The sequence below is a fragment of the Siphateles boraxobius genome, unplaced genomic scaffold, assembly GCF_051911475.1.
Source record: "Siphateles boraxobius isolate OS27281-9 unplaced genomic scaffold, OSU_SipBor_1 130, whole genome shotgun sequence".
In the NCBI taxonomy this organism is placed as follows: Eukaryota; Metazoa; Chordata; class Actinopteri; order Cypriniformes; family Leuciscidae; genus Siphateles; species Siphateles boraxobius.
In genome coordinates, this window is record NW_027508734.1 from 44466129 (window position 1) to 44482870 (window position 16742).

General features: G+C 41.9%; 1 protein-coding gene across 2 annotated transcripts in view; it reads left to right on the plus strand.

Moving 5' to 3' along the window:
- plcb3 (phospholipase C, beta 3 (phosphatidylinositol-specific)) overlaps positions 1-16742 on the plus strand; it is a 74434-nt gene that overhangs the window by 27813 nt on the left and 29879 nt on the right. The window lies entirely within an intron of this gene.

Below are 16742 nucleotides of genomic sequence, written 5' to 3' on the forward strand. Positions count from 1 at the left end.
AGCGCGCCCCAACCCGAGTTGGACGCGTCTGTCGAGATGACCTTCCGATACGAGATGGTTCCCATCATTACTCCCTGCTGGTACCAGTCGGCCACTAACCAGTGCTGCAGAGCTGTTATGCAGGTCTGAGTCACTCTGATTTTCTGGCCGCCAGACACCCAAGCTCGGCGAGGCGCGCGAGCGTTCAACCAGCGTTGGAGCAGGCGCATGCGCAGTAGGCCCAGCTGGAGCACCGCTGCAGCTGATGCCATACAGCCCAACATCCTTTGAAATGTTTTCAAAGGGAGAAAGCTGCCCTTCTGGAAAGATGCGGCTAGGTGGCGAACACGGCGCGCGCGCTGTGTCGATAAACGAGCCGTCATGGTCACGGAGTCCAGTTCTATTCCTAAAAAGGAAATTGACTGGCTGGGCAGTAATGAGCTCTTGGTCCAGTTGACCGTGAGACCCAAGCTTTCCAGATGACTGACAAGCACTGTTCTGTGAGATAGTAGTTCTGTCTCTGACTGTGCCAATATCAGCCAATCGTCCAGATAGTTCATTATGCGCAGCCCCTGACTTCTCTGGGGGGCGAGCGCCGCGTCCATGCACTTTGTAAATGTACGGGGTGCCAGGGACAGGCCGAACGGCAGGACGGTGTATTGATATGCCTGACCGTCGAAGGCGAATCTCAAAAATTGCCTGTGACGGGGTACTATCTGAATCTGAAAATAGGCATCCTTCAGATCTAGAGAAATAAACCAGTCCCTCGGGCGAACGTGCGCGAGGATTTTCCTGGTCGTAAGCATTTTGAACGGTCTTTTTGCAAGCACTTTGTTCAAATATCTCAGATCTAGGATAGGTCTGAAGGCTCCGTCCTTCTTGGGTACGAAAAAATATCGGCTGTAAAAGCCTGACTCGCTCAGAGAAGGCGGTACCTTTTCTATAGCCCCTTTGCACAGCAGCTTTGCTATTTCTGCGTGAAGTAGGTGTGCTACTTCCGCATTCACTATCGTCGCGGTCCGGGCTTGAAAGCGCGGGGGACGGCGAATGAATTGAAGTGTATAGCCCTGCTTTATTGTGCTCAACACCCATTCTGAAATCCCTGGGATAGTTTCCCACGCAGCTATGTGAGCCGCTAGGGGGCGAATGGCCTCCGGGTTCAGACCGCCGCCATTTGCGGGCTTGTGAAACTGAAGCGCCGCGCTCTCGGTTCTGGGCAATGGCCGCTCGCTGACAGCCGGCTGACTTATGTGAGATGTCCCGATCATAAGGGATGGGGAACATACTTTTACCACACTTTGACGCGCGAGCAGTGCTCTGGGCGGAAGAGCTCTCTGTAAGCGTGAGCGCGCGCACGCGAGCACAAGGCTTACAACTGTATCTGACGCCTCGATCATAATAGATGGGGAGCGCTTTATTAACGACCTGTGTTTTGTGATAACACTTAAACGCGCGCAGGCGGGGCCCGGGGGGAGGTTTGTGTTAGCAAGCGTGAGCGCTCTCTGGCGGGCACGAGACTTACGTTCATAACCTGCTTCTTTGATCGTGTAACAGAGCGGGCAGATAGTGGGCACAGACCTGTGGACACATTTCTTACATTCAACACTCGAGCGGCTTTTCTGCGCTTTATGAGAGTGTGCTCTGCGAGTGACACGGGATTTGAGGTGCTTATGTGTAGGGGTGAACACTGGGGCGTGGGCACATTCACTACACTTAAAACACTGACGGCGTGAGCCGGACCAGACATTATACTCTTTTTGAGATTTCTCTGGGTCGCCGTGAAAACGGCGTTTGTGTGCAGGCGAGAGGGTGAATAAACCAGCTTGTTGGCTTCTAGTTGAACCACTGCAGTAGCCTGTTCGAAGGGGACTGACAGGGAAATTAACTTTGACGGCGGTCCGGCCGCAGCGGGACACGCGCGTCTTTTCTCTCTCGCTGTTAGGAGGGCTTCGCGTGCTCGGACTTCAGCGTGATTCTTTGCCGAGGCCCTCTGGGGGGCGGCGGTTTGTGACGGCTGTCTGAGCGCGATCTAGGGCGGCCGCCCTGACGTCGCTGCGAAGGCTGAGGCTGAGGTTGTGCTGGACGCTGGGTGCTGGTTCGCACAGGAGGCTGGCTTCATCTCTCGCGAGAGCGGCCTGTGGCGGAACTCGAGCGTCGCGGCAGGAAGAGGTTCATGGCCTGCGTGGTCTTTTGTACCACAGAGAAGCGGTCAACAATCCCGTTCACCGCTGGGCCGAAGAGACCAGTGGGGGAAAGCGGCGCGTTCAGAAAGGTGGCTCGCTCAGTTTCCCTCATATCCGCAAGCGTTAACCAGAGGTGCCTCTCCGTCACGGTCAACGCGGCCATGGCTCGTCCGATGGCTTGGGCTGCGGCTTTGGTGGCGCGGAGAGAGAGATCCGTCGCGCTTCTCAAATCCGTAACCGCAGCTGGGTCCCGGCCCTTCTCATCCCATTTACGGAGGAGGTCGGCTTGCAGGATCTGAAGCACAGCCATCAAGTGTAGAGCAGATGTGCATTATGCCGGAGGCGGCATAAGCGCGGCCGACCAAGGCGGAAGTGGCTCTGCAGGCTTTAGACGGGAGGGCTGACCGTGACCGCCATCTCGCGGAGGGCGGGCAAAGGTGCGCTGCGACCGCCTCTTCCACAGGGGGAATCGCTGTGTACCCTTTCTCGGCGGCGGCGTCCACTCGGGAGAGCGACGCGGAGGCCTGTGACTGAAGTCTAGCAGAAAACGTGTATTCCATGACTTCGTTAGCTCCGCATGAAGTTCCGGCAGGAATGGAGCGGGCCTAGTTTCTGAAACTGTGCGGCGGCGACTTTGAAGGAAGCAGCCGTCGAGCCTGTTCGGCGCTGGTTCCTTCGGCAGCGACCACTCGAGCCCGAGACGGTCAACAGCTTGCGTCAGCAGGCGCATAAGTTCCGCGTCAGCTCCAGCGCGGGTACGGGTAGATTCCTGGATTGACGAGGAGGCGGACTGAAGCGACCATTCCTCGCTGTCTGATGCCAGGATAGAGCAGCAGTCTCTTGTGACGTGTCCCTCGGACTCATCCTCCGAAGCGACGGCAGTGAGGCTCGCAAGCGGCAGCTGCGCGTCGGTGAGGAGAGGTGGGGAAGGCGAGAGCGAAGCTCGAGGGAGGTTCTCCGGTGAGCGCGTCGCTGTGGCCACAGGTTCCGGCTGTCTCAGGGAACGGCGCTTCTTTCTGCGCGGTCCCACAGGGGGCGGAGTGACTGCTGTGGTGTTGAAAGCTTCGAGTCGAGCCCGCAGGGTCGACAGCGGAAGCTCCTCACAGAGCTCGCAGCCCCCGGACGCGAGGGCGAGCTCTGCGTGTTCCAGGCCAAGGCAGAGAGCGCAGATCAGGTGGCGGTCTCTGGCGCTGAGCGGGGCTTTACACGAGCCACAGGAAGTGCGAGGCATCTTTAAAAAGATGCTCGCTGCTCTTTTAGAATAATAAGCAAAAAAGGATACGTCGCCGGATAGCGTAGCTCGCACGGATGGCTGAAGGTGGCGAAGACGGCCGGCTTCCTCAGCGCTGTCCTAGTATGGCTGTTCGCTGTTCGACTGCGGCGGTGGCTTCTCTCAAATCCAGCGATGCGAAGAGCTCGCTGAAGAGTCGAAAAATCAGAGAATTCAGCCTACAGCCCCTATTTTATACGCTAAGCCACGCCTATCTGGCGGGCTGTGACGCTATAAAGGCGCGGGCGCCCTTTATTGGGCGTGACGTCACGCCGGGCTCACTGGTAGGCTGCAGCAGTTGCCCGCAGGGCAGCCAATGAGCACGCGAGATGGCCTGCTCTAGGTCTGCTAGCTGCTGCACTGCGTTGACAAGGTATACAAAATGAAGGATAATTTTTTGGCTTCAGTATCTCGAGAAGATGAATCTTTCCCGTAGCGTAAGCTAAACTTACGCAATACGAGAGAACCTCTCGTAAGAGAACGGACGCTTTATCTTTGTGTGAAGTACAATAAACTTCGTAAAACTCATATTTTCGGACTTGATCCGCTACAGCAGGCTTGTATTAATAGTGGACAAAAGCAAGATGACAAATAAGTTATAACTGTAATTAAACAAACCTATACCTTTTTTGTCTCCATACAGCATATATATTCTCTGGCTCTGTAGGCATTATTGTCCGACTCCTGTTCGAACTAAACAATGCTAGTACAGTTTCTGTTCTGATATTTTCGTTCCATGAGATGAGATTGTCCTGACACCGGAGCCTGAGCTCTTAAAGCTCCGCCCTCTTCCTGAAAGGGGGTCAGACGCACCAGCTCATTTGCATTTAAAGGAAATGGAATGCACACAAATAGGTGTGTTTCTGCTCACTCCAAAAAGTGGCAATTTTAACATGCTGTAAAAAATCATCAGTGTGATATTTTGAGCTAAAACTTCACATACACACGCTGGGGACAGCCGAGACTTATTTTACATCTTGTAGCAAGGGGCATAATAGGTCACCTTTGATCACTTAGGAATATGGCAGGGAACAAATGAATAGTCACTTTTCTTTCTCTTACAAACAAAGTCATGTCACAGGAAGGAGAAAGAGGAAAAAGTGTGTGTGTGTGTTTATAAAAGTATACTACTATTCGTTCTTATTGACAGAACATATTTGTGTGTGTGTGTGTGTGTGTGTGTGTGTGTGTGTGTGTGTGTGTGTGTGTGTGTGTGTGTGTGTGTGTGTGTGTGTGTGTGTGTGTGTGTGTGTGTGTTTTACAACTGCATTCAATGTGATCAAGCTTGAACTACCAAAAAAAAATGTTTCTTACTAAATGCGTGCTGTAGCTCATTCATTATGGCTTATATAAACAAAATGAGTGTATAAGCTGTCAGTAAGACAGTCTGTGCTTTTACCCAGTGTAGCTCTTTAAAAAAATCAATAAAGAATTGACAAAGTGTCTTGTATAGTTTTTATTGGGTGCTTTAAGAAATCACTTTTGACTGTCTGACTTGCTAAAGTTTTAACCATTCATTTTATGGTTGTATTTCGGAAAGCATAGCACCTAACATAATAATAAAATAAAAAAAACTGAATTAGAGAGAAAGCGAGGCGATTATATCGTATAATAAACATGGTTATCTTAAAAATTAAATTTAATTAATGGCTTTTCTCAACAAAAGGACGCTTTACATAAAGCTTGTAAACCACTGGCATTATGAGGAATCAATAATAGATTAGCGTTAGCATCCGAAAGCTCCATCAGACATGCATCTGATCTGATTTTAGAAAATGTGTGGTTCTCTAAAGGATGTGGGATTGTGTACATTAATGTTGCTGGCCTTAATGGCAGATTGTGGCTTGTGATTGGAGGGTATAACAGCACTCTTGTGTTCACTCTTCTTCAATTAGCAGGATTTGTTTGTGGGAAAGCAGGATGAGTTGCCCCATCTGCACTGAAGCTAATGGTTAATGATGGGAATAAGGCTGCATTAGCCTTTCCTCTGGTTCATTTTAGCCCACACATTTTGGCTTTTCTTGCTCTCCTCATGTGTCTGTTTTCATTCCTTATACATCTTTCTCTTTTCCTCTTGCTCTCTGCGTTTCATTTTCTGTTTCTTCAGCACTGCCATTCTCTGTCATGGACAGCTGGTTGTCATCAGTGAGGAACAGAAAGGCGTCAGTGTATCCGTTAATTGTAAACGGAGACATGACACTTCCTCTCTCCTTCTCTATATCTCTCTTCGTAGTATCTCTCTTCCTCTCGTTCTTTTTACTTCTCTTGGTTTCTTTCTCTCCCCCTCTCACTTTCTGCAAGCGTGGGAAAGCATACAGGAAATCGTTCAGACTGTTAGGGTAGTTTTGGAGCATAACTTGCCCTGCGCCCTCACCAATAGCATGCCCTCCCAAAAAAAAAGAAAAACTCACTCACTCTCTCCTTCCCTCTTTTACTCATTCACACTCTCTTCCTCTTTCTTGCTCTCTCACTTTCGCCTTTAGTAGTGAACAAATGGTCTGGCATGACGATAGATTTGTGCAGTGCATGTGGTCCCAAGATCCACAAGAAAAATGTGGGATTCAAAATCTGGAATTTAAATCTGGAAATCAGCAAAAAATAAATAAATATATTAAAACAATGGAAATTAATAAATTAATGAAAAAAATGAAAAATTAAATGAAACATTAGATTTTGCAATACTGTTATAACCAAATGTGTGACAAATCATCATGTGAATTTTTCCATTAAACTAAAAATGTACAAAATTTTGCTGATAATATAATTTGTGAATTTATTATACTACAGTTCAAAAGTTTGTAGTTTCAGTAAAATAAAATAAATAAATAAATGAATACTTATTCAACAAACATTTTACATTATAATATTACGAAAGATGTCCACTTTGAATAAATGCTGTATTCTGTTTTTGTTCATCAAAGAATCCTGAAAAAAAAAAAAGTATCAATTTCCACAAAAATAAGCTGTACAGCCATTTTCAACATTGTTAGCAAGAAGAAACTTTTTTCTGAAGGATCATGTGACCCTGATGTTAATGGCTGCTGAAAATTCAGCTTTGCTATCACAGGAAAAAAATACAGTTTTAAAATATATTGAAATAGAAAAGTGTTATTTTAAATGGAATAATATTCACAATTTAATGGTTATGCTGTGTTTTAAATCAAATAAACGCAGCCTTGGTGAGCTTAAGATACTTTTTTCAAAAACATTTACAAATATTACAGATCCCAAGCTTTTAAATGATAGTGAATTTTATTGCAAAAATAAAATATAATCATTTTACCCCTTTTTGCACTCTGAACAGTGTATACAACCTGAAAAACTGAGCAGTCTAACCAGTTTGTTAGACTAAGAGACCAGTCCACCTTCTTACCTGTTTTTTAAGCTGCATTTTTTCTTTGATAGGCAGGCAGAGAGTTTCGTCCTTTTATAAAGTTGTGGTTTCAATCTTCCCCGAGACACAGCATTAAAACATACCCTGTAGACTGAGTAAAGATAAGAGTGCATTTTCAAAATACCTCAGGAAAAACAAAGCCCATTAATGAAACCAAACCACAGAAAAAGAGTGCGTAGGAGAGATAATGGAGGAGAGATATCAGTCAGAAAGAGCTCTTCAAAGCCGTAAGGCCTGATCCAACTCTAATCTCTGTGTTTCATTATGTATTAATCTAAGTTCAGTGGCTCCCAGCCTATTATAGTGTTTCATAGTTCATTCATAAGGAAGTGCTACATTATTGGCCTCTGCTACTGGTCATTATTATTTGTTGAAGAGACTAACAGGGGTGTGTAGACTTTTTATATCTTCTGTAATAGAATAACTTTATATCTGCTAATATACAGTGGCCCCAAAATGTACTTTGACACTTAAAAGTTCACATTTAAAATAGTTCACTCCAAAATATAAATACTGTCATGATTTGTCGTTCCAAACCTTGATGCCTTTTTATGACCTGTATTATTGTTATTATTATTTTGCGAAATATCTATTTATTTAAAAAAATTTTTTTTACCAATATTGAATAGCTTAAATAGCTACTTTTTTTGCTACACAGAAGAAAGTCATACAGGTTTGGAATGACATGTGTGATAAAATGTAGACCGAAATTTCATTTTTGGAGAGAACTATCCCTTTAAGTCAGACTTGATGATGAATGATTTTCCTTGTTGAGAACAGTATTCCATGTAGTAACTAAATTAAATTTTACAATTATTTTGACCCAAAAACACAATTAAATTAAGTAATTGTGTGAGTCTATAAAGGACCTATAGTCAGGGAAGATGACATATTTAATTATTTATGTTTTCATTTATATTTATGTTGAGTTTTTTTGTTGTTGTAATCTTTAGTTTTGGTGTTTTCTCGATTTTAAATTGAGTACAAAAGTGCAAAGTCGTCATATTCAATATGATGTCTGCCCTGACTAAAGGTGAGGTCACGCTGTGAATGTGGGACAGTCAAAATACAAAATGATCCCTTAGATGTTTTGTGTATTACTCAACCAAAGTTCAAGTTGTCAAACATCTTTTCACTATCTAAATTCATAGGTCAAAGCGGTACAGAATTACCCTTTGGCTCAATACAAAGAATACAAACTTCAAAGCTACAGTTATGCATGCGTTGTGGTGGTGATGATGGTATATTTTAACATTTGGGATTTGGGATATTTTATTTGCCAACAACAGAAGCGCTGGAGTGTGACATCAAATGCTGTGGCCAATATTCATTGCAGTGCCTGAAGTGATTTCACACACTCAAACGCCTTGTGTGACCGCAGTTTTAAGTTCATGGAGTCAGTTCCTCTCAAATTCACAAAGGTTCCCTAACTGTAACCACTAACTATGAACAAGTCAGTGTAATGACTTTATATAAAGCAAATGACACTGGTATGTACAGTAGTGACATTCATAAGTGCCCAAATACCCACCTGATCTCATGTGAAAACTTATTTTACAACGTGGTGATTTTGTATATTTGTACAATGTGATTTTAAGAAAAAAGCATGAAGGTCCACCCCTAAAACTAACCAGTAATACAGAAGTTGATTGTATGAAAACATAAAAATGAGATTGTACCAATTTGCCTAAACATAAAAATGACTGTTGGCAACAAGAGATTTTGTTGCAAATACTGGTTGATGTCATTGTAAAAATTAAAACAATCCCTCAGAAATGACACACATTTACACACACAGACAGGAAATTTGGTTTATGGGTTGATAATATAATGGTTTCCTTTCGTTCATATCCTTGTCCTTCTTTCTTCCTCTACAAGTAGGCTTTTATTCCTGACATCTAATTTTCCTGTTATAGATGGTCCTGGACTCATGCCTGAAAATCAAGCCTGTACAAGCCATAACTAATACTCAGTGCTCACATGTTTCTCTCGTTGTTTTCTCAAGTCTTTATATATTATAAACACACATATATATATATATATATATATATATATATATATATATATTATAGATATTTAAACACTTAATGTACTGCACAGTTGAAAAGAGGGTTTTCACTCTTATGTGGCAAAAGAATGACAGGAATCAACAAACTCCTGACCAAGACAAATTGGATTATCTGCACAGAAGAAAGAGAAAGAGGAAGAAACCGAAAGGCGAGAGAAAGAGAGGGGGGGTGGGTGGCGGGATAAAGCTGTGGAGCGACAGTCAGGCGACAAGGTTAACAAAGCCATCTTGTGTTGATGTTGTGCGGTGAAGAGTGAGTGAAAGAGGGAGAGTCACTGGAATGGAGAAATACATAATCTTTTGTGACATTTTCAGTTTGCCTGTTTCACCTTTCTCGATGCAAAAGTGCTCAGTTCTCTGCCGACTCTGATGTAGTCTCCTGAAGCCTGACTCTTGACTATCGGCAGGATGCCTGGTCCAATCTGAAGCTCATTCTGGCCAAGAACCGCCCACTTAGACAGGAAGAGATAGCTGTACTGGCATTATAATACAGTTACAGTTGTGCTGCACCTTATTATTTTTTTACCCAAACACTGAAACCAAAATGAAAGTTTTCATTTAGCTGAAAACCAAAACTGTACATAGCGTTTATTTAATAAGCAATTAATGAATAAAATTTATTTCAATTGCACATAAGGTGGTTTTGATGTCAACTTTTTAATGCTAGCCTATCATTTATTTTATGCTCGTCTCGTGAGCAGAATGATGTGCTTAAATCAACATGAAATCACAGCAAAGTTCAGGGCACAATGACTGACAGGCACAGTGGAGGAAGCGTTTCGATGTAAAGATTTATCTGTCCTTCAAATTTACCTGGAATGTAATCCTCAAAAACATTGGTACTTTATAATACGTCTTTGCCTTTTGTGGAGCGTAACGGTAACAACCATGAGTACGCACCATATCGGATTTGGATCAGTCCTGGATCTGTGCATTCCTAGCAGACTCAAAGATTGTTCTTGGGATTGAAGAATCGATACTGGATCATCAAAAAGAAGATCGATTAAAATTGAGAAATTAATATTTTAAAATCAGCCTTGTTATACACCTGACATGTTTACCTTCAGCCTTAGAGTCCATACACCTGACATGTTTACCTTCAGCCTTAGAGTCCATACACCTGACATGTTTACCTTCAGCCTTAGAGTCCATACACCTGACATATTTACCTGTTATCCACATTGTGTGCATGAAATAGACACTGACAGAGTCAAAACACTTATTACACAACACTGTTTCTTTCAAGGATTTCGGCCAAACTTCGGCAAATCTGTTCTTCCTCAGAAGTGCTCGTTTTATCATCCAGGGCATTTTATCATGCTTCATTTCCAGGTGGACTGATGATTTCCAGGAGTTGCGTAAATCAGATTGTGCCTTCTCAACCTTGTGAAAAAGTAAATGCCTAATATCTGGTTTGACAGGACTCACTGCAGCAATCACTGCAACTAAACACCATGAGTAAGTTAATATGAGTCTTTAATCTCTTTTGAGGAATCTTGGCTCGTTCTACCTTTGCAGAAAAGCTTTGACAGATTGGCACAGTCTTGAACCGGTCCTGCCACATCACCTTTGTAGGATTCAGGTCAGGACTTGAACTAGGCCACTGTAGTTCCTTAATTTAGTTTCTTGCCATCCATTCCGATGTGGAATTGCTTCTGTGTTTTGAATCATTGTCTTGCAGAATCAATTACAATTACGATGAAGTTTCAGCTCACACTCAGATCATGATCAGATTTTCTCCAGAAGAAATGCCTGGTTTATTTCTTCAGCCGGCTCTTTTAGAATTTTAAACGTAGAAGTAGTTTACCCAGCCCAATATATATATATATATTTTTTTTTTTTTTTTGCTGATCCGAAAAATGATCCGATCCGTGGCTCAAAAAACGTAAATGATCTGTACCGTGATTTTTGTTTTCCGTTCCACCACTACAACTAACCCAACCCTAAAGTGAGCAGCACATATTTTTAGTTATTGCTCAGTACTTATTAGGGGTTTCACAATATATCGCAATATCCATGATACACATTGTTGCATTTTTGTAGTGACAATATGTATTGTGTATAGTTCACCCAAAATAAAAAATTACTGTTTGCAGAAGAAAAAAAAAAATGTATAGAGTGTTAGTGTCAGTAGTACATTAAATTACTATATAATGTTGGATATAATGTATAATGCAATTGGGGAATATTTGTGGGTCCTGATCATGACAAATTACTTTTCTTACCAGTGAAAAGTGGCCTACATTATTTAAACTATATCTAGCCAGTGACAGAGGGAAAGTATATTCTTCGTCTAAAATAATTCTGTATTTTCAGCTTCAAAATCATGAATATTTTTATTCTGGTGTCACCATTATTCTGTGCATTGAGTTACCAGCACCAAGTCCAAGCCTATTAATTTACACCCACATAGTAATTCCAAATTTAGCATTTTAATTAACAGCACATTTTTTGTTAACCTTTACTACCATATGTCTTGAAGTATCGCAATAATATCGTATCGTGATATGTATCGAATCGTGACATGAGGGTATTGTTACACCCCTCGTACTTATTTGTGTAATTACACTGAAATGATGACACCTTAAATTAAAGTTTAACCATATTTTTCTTGATCCTAGAGAGATTTATTCCCTCCTATTTTTCTCTAAAGGAACAAAAAGTGTATAGAAGGAGATTACTAAAATAGCCTACATTGCGCAGTCAGACTTCCCGGAGTTCGAAATGACCCCCATACTATTAAATAATGCACATGGAATGGCTAATAAATACCCATAATGCACTGTGCATTATGGGTATTTTTTTATCCATATACCGCGTCTCAGCGGTTTATGGTGTCCACAGCAGAATCACACAGGTGTTCCTTTTAAATTGATTATTAATTGTTTGATTAAGGCTTATAGAAGACAGTTTCCATTACAGATTTCAAGATAAATCATTTGATTAAACATTATTATTATTATTTTTATTATTAATAATAAACTGCAAGCACAAACTATGCAAAAGTGTCAGCCCTTCTGGTGCACAGAGTGTCTGAATTCACTCCCAAGCTTTAATTCACTCTTTCAAATGTAACTATGATAGTGGACTAATGTAGGGAGCGGTGAATGAGGGTATGGGGGTGATCTAAAATATAGTTTCTGTCTGTCTTTTTTTTTCTTTTCGCTCGTTGTTTCTTTTTCACTCGTTGTCTCTTTTTAAATTTCAAGTCATCAGGAATCAGTTCAAATATCAGTAACCTTGAGTGAAACAAACAGAAGACAATGGGGGAGGGACGAAACAAAACTGAGTCTGTATGGTAAGGTGTGTCGTTCTCATGGGTGTTATCTTTCGACAGTGCCACTCAAAGCCATGGGATTGTACCATCATTACAGCTATCAAACGCTCACTCTCAACACCCATGTGCCCGCCCCAGTGCCAGACGCAACAGGAAGTGACTGTTGCCTGGGCTACACAAGGAAGTTACAGCATATGTTCACAGAAACACACATGGAAGTTTCCGTTTCACCAGAATCATCCGTGTGTGTCGTCTCTTGTCTCTTGTATTCATTAATTAGCGGGGGAAGCCGTATTTCATTTTGAGGGCTTTCTGTTTTAGGTGATTTAATCGTTGCTAGTAGTTAAGGACTGACCCCACAAGAGGCATCTAGAAGGCCAATCACTCAAGGGTTCAGGGCAGTGAACAGCCGCTGGGGCTTTGTGGAAGATATAATAGGAGAGGTAGTGCATGTGACCTCAGCACTCACTCATCTCCTCATATAAATCACCTTTTCACATGAAAAAACCTTCTTTATCTCACATTCACATACGCAAAGACAGTAAATTGGGGTCAGGGTGTGGTGGCTCGCTATTGTGTTGCACTGTTTTGCATTGTAATAATAGGATGAATGACTGTACCCTGGAGATTCCCGCTTGCTCGCTCTCGCTCGCTCTCTCTCTTTCAAGCTCATTTTTTCCCAGCTGCTGTTGAAATAACCATCCTAATTTTGTTGTGCATCACATCTCTTTGTGTAGACCTGAGATTTAATAGTGATTTCATAAGTGGAATTAAATTAAATTTAAAATAAATTAAAAAGATATGATATAATAAAATATATGTATATATCAATTTCATTTATTATAAAATAGAATAAAATTCAAAATAGTATTTAAATAGACATTTAAGTGGTAATGTACAGTCAGACAGTCATTACAATAACCAAGAGGTTGATCAGGACCTGAATGGAAATATGGGGGCAGGAAATAATGGTTTGAGTTTTAAAATAATTGTATTGTTTTTCTTGTAAAGACCATGAATAGAGAACAAGAGCACAGCTATGTAGGAAATGCATGTTTCCTAGATGAGCTGTCAGTTATACAGTGTTACCCTGGCCAACAGCCGTTATTCAGATATATTTGAATAGTTGCATGCCACGATTGACCAGTTGGAATCGAGTATTGTGCACTGTGAAATAAACTTTGAGAACAGTCTGTACGCCTACATACATAGACTAATAACTAGTGAACATGGTGGCCAATGGTGTGTTTTTCTGGTTTATATATATTGACACTCTGTCAACTGTTGTCATGCTGATATAAGTTAACAAGTCAAGACCAAAGTCAGCTGTGTGTCAGTGAAAGGTAAATGCTGCAATCCAGAACAGAGAGGGTGAATTACTCTGTGTCCGTGAAAATCCTGACTAATAAATAAAGAGAACGGATGTTTGATCTGGAGTGAAGTCACTGCCACAAGTACAAGAGTCGTTGTGTCTAGTATAGTTGGTGAATGTATTGTGTTTCTCTGACTGTGTCTTTCTAAATGACATAATAATACTACAGTGACAGTGTGGGCTAAATATTAAACTTTAGGTCAACAGTTTTTGCATGCCAGGAATGAGGGGAATGTATGTATGCTAGGAACAGCCGCACACTTGCATACACCCTTGTGCTTACATGCTTGCTCAATTTTCAGGAAGATATTTCACAAGTCTGAGCCTGTAGCAGTTAGTCGAATGTAACCTGTTACCATCAAGGTTACTTTACAGTTTCACTGTGGTAAATATAGCTTTGTGCGTGTCTCTCTATTTGGATATGGATTGATTTTATTCATTGTGAGCTTTAGGTTTTTGTTTTGGTATGCAGGAACTCTGAGGTAGAAATCTCACATTACTTGTTTACAGTCACACCCACAGAAGTGGGGGGAAAAGCAGGGCTAGAAACTTTCCAATTTCACATCTCAAATAAATTGGGTTTTTATAACTTAAATGTAATTTAATTTAAAGGGATAGTTCACCCAAAAATGAAAATTCTGTCAGTATTTACACACCCTCATGTTGTTCCAACCCCGTAAGACCTTCGTTCATCTTCGGAACACGAATTAAGATATTTTTGATGAAATCTGAGAGCTGGATCACTCCTCCATACTCCTCCATAGGATTCTTCAGGGATTGAAACTTGCCGGCCTCGAAAAGTTATTAAAGACATTGTTAAAATGTGACTACAAGTGATTACAGTGGCTCAATCTTAAGTTTATCAAACGACGAGAATACTTTTTGTGCGCAAAAATAAACGTAAATAACGACTTTATTTCAACTGTTCATTTCCTTCTCTTTGGGCCTCTAGTCAGTTAAACTAGTGTAATTGCGTAGAGCTACGTCACACGTAGGCTCACTATTGGCCGACGCTGGTCATGTGATGCGTGTGACGTATAACAACAGATCATACGCTGTTAAACTAGTAACCTGACTCGAGGCCCAGAGAGAAGGAAATGAATAGTTGAAATAAAGTCGTTATTTATGGGTTTTTTTTGCTCACAAAAAGTATTCTCGTCGTTTGATAAACTTAAGATTGAGCCACTGTAGTCACTTGGACTATTTTAACGATGTCTGTAATAACTTTTCGCGGCCGGCAAGTTTCAATCCCTGAAGAATCCTATGGAGGAGTATGGAGGAGTGATCCAGCTCTCAGATTTCATCAAAAATATCTTAATTCGTGTTCCGAAGATGAACGAAGGTCTTACGGGGTTGGAACAACATGAGGGTGAGTAAATACTGACAGAATTTTCATTTTTGGGTGAACTATCCCTTTAATGTTATGTTTTAATTTATAAATTCTGAATAAATATTTCAAAAACATTCTGTTGTACATGTACTGTATGGATGGAGTGACATCACTGGCTCAGAAAATTTGGGAATGAAAAATTGCAGTATCTGAAAATGAATCTTCAAAATATAAATAAATTGTCCCATTATCTGAAAATGAATCATCAAAATATAAGTGTGTCCGTGTCCATCCTGATGGGCCTGTTTGGACTGGAACCAGTCCTTAACAGACTTCGACCAGTAACCCGTGACCCTCGCACACACTCTGGGGAACGTTCAACTCAGCAACTTCATCCGCACTGTTGCACTCCATGGTGGGAGGGGGACAAGAGTACAGTAAAGCGAAATATGATAAAGAACGAGAGCGAAAGCGAGGGAGCCGTCAGCTATAGAGCAAGTACTTACAGTTCAGATCTGCTTTCTTTATTGTTGAAGTTTACAAGCACAGTCCTCCAACCGCTGGCTCAGCTCATTTACTCAGCTATTCTCTTTACGAGCCCACGAACTTTTGAGTGTTTAAGTGAGAGATGTTTATCTGAGATGTGAATCCTGAAGTGTTGAGTGAATCTGTCATGAAGTTAAAGTTCACTCTAAACTTATGACTGCCTCTCTGCTTCAGTGACAGTATCCTTTACTTTGTCAGTGCATAAATGTGTATGTGGTGTGTCAGGGATTCTCTGGACCTCTGTTCAGTGTTATTTCATTCCAGATTGCTCTTAAAAATCCCTTGAAATCACTTGAAAAGCACAGTTTTCTTTTTACTGTGCTGACATATTTTCCTGAAACAGACTGGACAAATTAACTGCTCTTCCTTTTTTAAGCTGTAAAAAGTCACAGCTGTGAGCAGTGAGCCATGATTTGCTACTTCCTAGTCAGCGACAGGTGTTATTGAGGGGTGGGGCATTCTTATTCTAAATATCATCTGATTGGACCGAAATCAGTGCAGTGCAGGATGAGTCATCAATAGTTTTCCCAGGAGAGATAAAAGGTGTGTTCGACATTGGCTGCGGCTGGATGTAACCTTTCGGCGAGAATTGCCGCATGCAGGCGGGGAGGAGCTGCAAACAGAGACGTGAAGCCGGACACTTTCTGGTTCCCGTAGTGTGACCGCTCACGTGGTGTTTGCATACTTTACCAAAGCTGAAGTGAAATAAATGCAATGTTTGCAAAATACACATATGTTTCAGAGACATTTCCATTCAATACTTTATGTACTGCTTTATACAGCGTCCGTTTGAACAAGAATAAAGTTACTACTATCAATGAAGTGGAATCAACGTTTTTTAATCAGTTTTATTTTGATAAACATGACGCAATATAACATCGTGACTACATGGAAATAGTTATAAAAAATGATTTGTGAGCTTTAGTGGAACCAAAGGTGTGAGAATAAACACGAAACACATGTGATTGTTGTCATGCGGTGAATCCGGCCAATCGTGGAACAGTTGTGTCGTCATCAGAGCTCATGCAGCTGCTCTTGAGAAACTGCGCTGGCTGAGTCCTGCGGCTGCTCTCGAATCGCTCTCGCGCTACTTTAATGGCATACGCCACAGTCATGTGGCGTCGGCGCTGCATCAAGTCGGACAAAATTTCTAACCGGCATGGACTGCTTCAAGTCAGCCACCAATCGGTCTGCGCAGAGCTGTATGAAGTCGAACAAGCCTAAAGTGTTAAATGATTTAATTGAAATCACTGATCTCAGTTGTCGTGGTGCAACAACTTGAGGCGGTCTACACTGGATGTGACAAAGTGACGGTTGCAAATC